This window comes from Triticum urartu, chromosome 3 (genome assembly GCF_003073215.2).
Source record: "Triticum urartu cultivar G1812 chromosome 3, Tu2.1, whole genome shotgun sequence".
Taxonomy (NCBI): Eukaryota; Viridiplantae; Streptophyta; class Magnoliopsida; order Poales; family Poaceae; genus Triticum; species Triticum urartu.
This window is the reverse complement of record NC_053024.1, coordinates 594,838,311-594,844,310: the sequence shown is the minus strand read 5'-3', so window position 1 is coordinate 594,844,310 and position 6,000 is coordinate 594,838,311.

The following is a 6,000-nucleotide window of genomic DNA, read 5'->3' as shown; positions in this document are numbered from 1 at the left end:
CTCGACTTGTGACTTCCACGTATCACGTGGAAAACTCAAACTGATGCACCAAATGCAATGGCAAGGGCACACGGAGTGCCCAAGTCCTTCTCTCTTAAATCCCACCGAAGCAACTAATGCTGGGGAGGAAAATGAGAGGAAGAACAAGGAGAACACCAAGAACTCCAAGATCTAGATCCAAGGGGTTCCCCTCACAAAGAGGAGAATGTGATTGGTGGAAATGTGGATCTAGATCTCCTCTCTCTTTTCCCTCAAAAACTAGCAAGAATCCATGGAGGGATTGAGAGTTAGCAAGCTCGAAGAAGGTCAACAATGGGGAAAGAACAGGAGCTCAAAGGATATCGTACAATGGGGAAGAAGATCCCCTTTTATAGGTCCCCACGAATCTTCCCGTTATGTGCAGAAAACAGTAGGATCGGTACAACCGGTGCACGAACCGGTATAACAGGTCAAAGCAGAGGAAAAACCAACCTGTAGGAAAAAGCCCCGAGCAGTACAACAGCCTGGGGAACCGGTAGTACCAGTTAAACTGAACAACCGGTCAACAACTTCCTAAGAATCACTCCAAAACAGAAACTAGTCCGGTGGTAGAGCAGTACATGGCCGGTACAACCTTCAGACCAATTGTCGGGGGTGTCATGCGACATATGCCAAAGGATGGCTTATCATGGATGGGGCTAATAAGATGTCGCCGGTGCCAGGAAACGGGATGAGGCGAAGACATGCACGCCAGTGGATCTTACCCAGGTTCGGGGCTCTCCTAGGAGATAACACCCCTAGTCCTGCTCTGCGGGGTCTCCGCATGATCACTAATTCAACAGGAGTGGCTACAAGATTGCTCCTTGAGCTGTTTCTCTAGAGGAGGAAGAAGAACAATGCTAGCCCTAACTCCCTCTCTATGTGTGTGTGTTTCTCTAAGAGTCAGAACCCTTTGCATGGGTGCCCTGGGGGGTTTATATAGGCCTACCCCCAAGGGTACAATGGTAAACTGGTCGGGTGTAGGTCTGGGCCGTCAGTGTCTCTTGTGGCCGGCTTCTCCGCTGGCAGCTGGGGCTCGCCGACTGGTGGGCCCCACCGGTTGTCTTGTATTCGGCTGACAGGCTGCGCCCGCCGCTTGCGGGCCATGCCGGCGGCTCATCACTGTAGCCGTGCATCTAATGACACTTGTTTCATCGGGGGAGGCGTGGCTACAGTCCCGCCGCCTGGCGGTCATTCACTGTAGCCATTCCCTATTTCTCCCGGCTGATGGTGCACAAACTCTTAAGAGGGGGAGGGCCGCCTGTCGGAAGCTGGCCTCCCCCCAAGCCGGCTGGCTGAGCTTGCCGCCTTTTGACTGCTCACAGGCTGGTGGGACCCGCCGCCTGCGGGCCGTACCGACAGCCCGTCGTGGGAGCTGGGCCCCTTCTGTCTTGGGTGATGTCATCGACGGAGGGGCTACAGTGCCGCGCCATGCGGGAGATCACCAGCCGATACGGCGCACTATAGCCATGACCCGCCCTGGATTCGAGGGTGGCAGGCTTCTCTATAGCCATGTCTCGTCTCATCGCATTCACGGTGGCTCAGATTTTGAGGGCGTTGGGGCCGCCTGCTAGGAACTGGCCCCTCTAGGGACCGCCTGCTAGGAGCCGGCCCCTCCCGCAGCCGGCCGCTTGGATCGGCCGGCCACAAGAAGGCGGCGATAAATCTTTGAGGCTTGAGGGGCGTAGTCGGCCCCATTGTCTTGAAAGGCCATGGGGGGCAGATGAGGCTACCCATGGCCAATAACTCCGATAGTAGGCCCCAAAGCTGGCGGGTCGCCGCGGCTGACAAAGAGGGGTGCCCCAGCAGCTTCCCACTCCGTAAAGTCTTGGTTGCTTGCACGGTCCATCTTCTAGAGTGCCAGTTGCCTGGAGCCACCCTAGTCCTGACAGACCGACTGGTGGAATTTGAATAGTCACGGCGGGAGGCACGCGGCGCGCTAGCTAGGCGCCTAGGCTAGTCGCCCACCGCATGCGCACCACACGGCATTAGCTGGCCGGGCCGGCCTGCTAGCCCACGCTTGATGGGACGCATGAGCAGGCCGGGCCTGCCACTACTGGGCCTCGGCACGTGCGCGGATCTGCTGTGGCCGAGGCGAGCGGTTGGGATCTCGCGCGCTTTTACTATGCGCCATTACGGCGCGGTAAGTGTGGGGCCGTGGGGTTGTGGGCACAGTAAATCCCATGATCCCATGCCCTGCCCCCTCGGCTTCGCGGCCAGAGGGCTATAAGTAGGGGGAGAGGGGAGGGGTAGAGGCACGCGCGTCCTCCCCTCACTCTTTCTTCTTCCTCACTGCTGCCGCACTGCACGCTCGCCGAAGTGCTGCCGCGATCTGCTGCCGTCATCGAGCTTCTCCTTCTCGAGCCCTTTCTCCGCTCCACCGCAGGTCCGCGTGCTCGTCATTGCCCCTTTGCCTCTGTCGATCTCAAGTCGTCATGGAGCGCTCCGGCGACTAGGACGGCTCCAACATCCACGACGGCCACCTCACGTTCCTTCACGACACGCTGTGGCTGCCCGATGCGGACTGCGTTAGGGTGCGCGCGCCACCCGCCAATGAGATCTCGCCGGTGCCGGAGGAGGGCGAGCGCGTCATCTTTCGCTCGCACTTCCTCTGCGGCTTCGGCCTGCCGGCGAGCGACTTCCTCCGCGCCTTCTTGGCCTTCTACCGACTCCAGCCGCACCACCTCACACCAAACACGGTGGTGCTGCTATCGGCCTTTGTTATCCAATGCGAGGGGTATCTTGGCGTCCTCCCCACCATCGAGCTCTGGGGAGCTTTCTTCTATACCAAGCTCGGCACCGCCGCCAAGGAGGAGGTGGCCCAATGCGGCGCTTTCATCGTAGTGTGGCGTCTGGGTCCTGGAAACCCTTCCCAGCCATCAAGCTGATCCAGTCGGTGAAGCTGTGGTAGAAGTCGTACTTCTATGTGAAGAACGTCGACCCGGCGTGCGACTTCATCAACCTGCCGCCTTATGTGGCAGGTCCGCCTGCTGTGCCTCGTGTCAACTGGGGTTTCAAGCCAAAGCCGCTGTCGGAAGATGCCTCCGCCGCCATCGCCCGCCTTAAGGTGATGACGGAGTCGGAGGGCCTCAAGGCGTCCGACTTGCTGGTCGCCTTTGTGGTGCGCCGGATCCTGCCGCTTCAAAGCCGGCCGCACATGACGAGCCAGATGAGCGGGCACCGTGACCCGTGCCGGACGGGCACCAAGGAGATGCCTACATGAATCAAGCATTTCATCATCCAGATACAAACAAGGTCCGACTACGGAACCAAAATAAAAAAGACTACCCCAAATGCTACACAGATCCCCGATCGTCCCAACTGGGCTCCACTACTGATCAACTAGAAACGGTACAACATAACAAACACAATATTCAATGAGCTCCTCCTTGAGCTTCGTTGCATCACCTGCATGGTATCATCGGCACCTGCAATCTGGGTTTGGAAGTAATCTGTGAGTCACGGGGACTCAGCAATCTCACACCCTCGCGATCAAGACTATTTAAGCTTATGGGTAGGGAAAAGGTATGAGGTGGAGCTGCAGCAAGCACTAGCATATATGGTGGCTAACTTACGCAAATGAGACCGAGAAGAGAAAGGCAAGGCACGGTCGATAAACTATGATCAAGAAGTGATCCTAGAACAACCTACGTTCAAGCATAACTCCAACACCGTGTTCACTTCCCGGACCCTGCCGAGAAGAGACCATCACGGCTACACACGCGGTTGATGCATTTTAATTAAAATAAGTTTCAGGTTTTCTACAACCGGATATTAACAAATTCCCATCTGCCCATAACCGTGGGCACGGCTTTCGAAAGTTCAAAACCTTTCAGGGGTGTCCCAACTTAGCCCATCACAAGCTCTCACGGTCAACGAAGGATATTCCTTCTCCCAGGAAGACCCGATCAGGCTCGGAATCCCGGTTACAAGACATCTCGACAATGGTAAAACTAGATCAGCAAAGCCGCCCGAATGTGTCGACAAATCCCGACAGGAGCTGCACATATCTCGTTCTCAGGGCACACTCGGATGAGACATCCTACGAGTAAAACCAACCCTCAAGTTGCCCCGAGGTGGCCCCGCAGTCTACTCATTTCAGACCAACACTCAGAGGAGCACTGGCCCGGCGCGGGGTGGGGGGGGGTGGGGGGGTGTTAAAATAAAGATGACCCTCGAGAGAGCGACTCCCAAGGGAAAAGTAGGTGGTGGTGAGGCAACTGGTAAAACCAAGGTTGGGCCTTGCTGGAGGAGTTTATTCAAAGCGAACTGTCAAGTGGTCCCCATAACACCCAACCGTGTAAGGAACGCAAAATCAAGGAACATAACACCGGTATGACGGAAACTAGGGTGGCAAGAGTGGAACAAAACACTAGGCATAACGCCGAGCCTTCCACCCTTTATCAAGTATATAGATGCATTAACTAAATAAGAGATATTGTGATAACCCAACATATCCATGTTCCAACATGGAACAAACTCCATCTTCACCTACAACTAGCAACGCTATAAGAGGGGCTGACCAAAGCGGTAACATAGCCAAACAACGGTTTGCTAGGACAAGGGGGGGTTAGAGGCTTGAGGTGGCAATATGGGAGGCATGATAAGCAAGTGGTAGGTATCACAGCATAGGCATAGCAAAACAGCGAGCAAACTAGCAAGCAAAGATAGAAGTGATTTCGAGGGTATGGTCATCTTGCCTGAGATCCCGCAAGGAAGAAGAACGAGTCCATGAAGAAGCAAACGGACGTAGCCAACGTATCCTCACAAACGCAACATTACCGGATTACCGAGAAGAAGTACACCGGAAAGAAAGCAAACAACATAGTAAACAACCACCACATAAACATGGCATGATGCACAACCAAGTATGATGCATGTCTGGTTTAATGAAGCATGGCAAGGCAAAGTGCAACAAACAACACTACAAATTAAGTGGAGCTCAATATGCAACGGAGTTGCATATTGAAGAAAACACCACATGACTTATTTAGTTCTCTCTCGTTTATGTACCCACCAAGATTAAATGTTTATTAACATGGCAAGAGGGTGAAGCAAAAGTAAGCTAACTATCTAGTCAAGTTTAAATGAGGCTGGAAATAACAAACAACAATTCCGAAAACTCCTCATGTGCATATTTTATGGTTTGGTACTGTTCTGCCCTAAACACAATTTTAGAGTTGTTAAACATGCAAAGTGATGCCACCATGTTAAAATAGACATTTTTCTACCCCATTTACATATAAAGATTATTTAAAACCGAGCTACGGTTATTTAGTTATGAATTAAATCATTTTAGCAAGTTATTTAAGCAAATTTAAACGAACAACATTTTAAGCACTTTAAACATGGATGAAAAAGACATATTATGAAACTACACAAAATTCTAAGCAACTTTCATATTAAGTTTGTTTTAATCCGATGCACGGTTCAACAGTTATTAAATGCATGATGCTGGGGAGGGGGGGGTTCTGCAAAACTACAATCCTGCAGATAAAAGCTAAATTCGCACAGACTGAAAAAAACACTACTGGGCTGAAATCTGGGACAAGCCCAACACTGCACAGGGGCTGGAGGGGGGCTTCTCACATTGGGCTTGGCCCGGTTGGTGCTGGGCTGGAATCTGAGTGGAGAGGCCTGGGCCTCAGCGCCCTGCTGGGCCGCGACGAAGCACAAGGCGAGGCCGGCCTAGGCACTCGATCGGGAAACACCAGCGGCTAGTCAAAGCGTAGGGGCACGCGTACGGGCAGATCGAGCAAGCAACGACGTGGTTGGAAGCAGAGGTTCGGCGCGAGGCGCAAGAGGAAGACGGCGGCGCAGGGCAAGGGACTTGGCGCGGTCGAGGACGTGGGTGGCGGATCTGGCGACACAGTTAAGAAGCATGGCGCTGCTCGTCCTCCTCTGGAGCAGGGACGAGGCGGCCAAGGCAGGCGGGCCGAGCGGACGCTGCTCCTGGCGGTGAGCCATTGTTCCTGTGAAGGA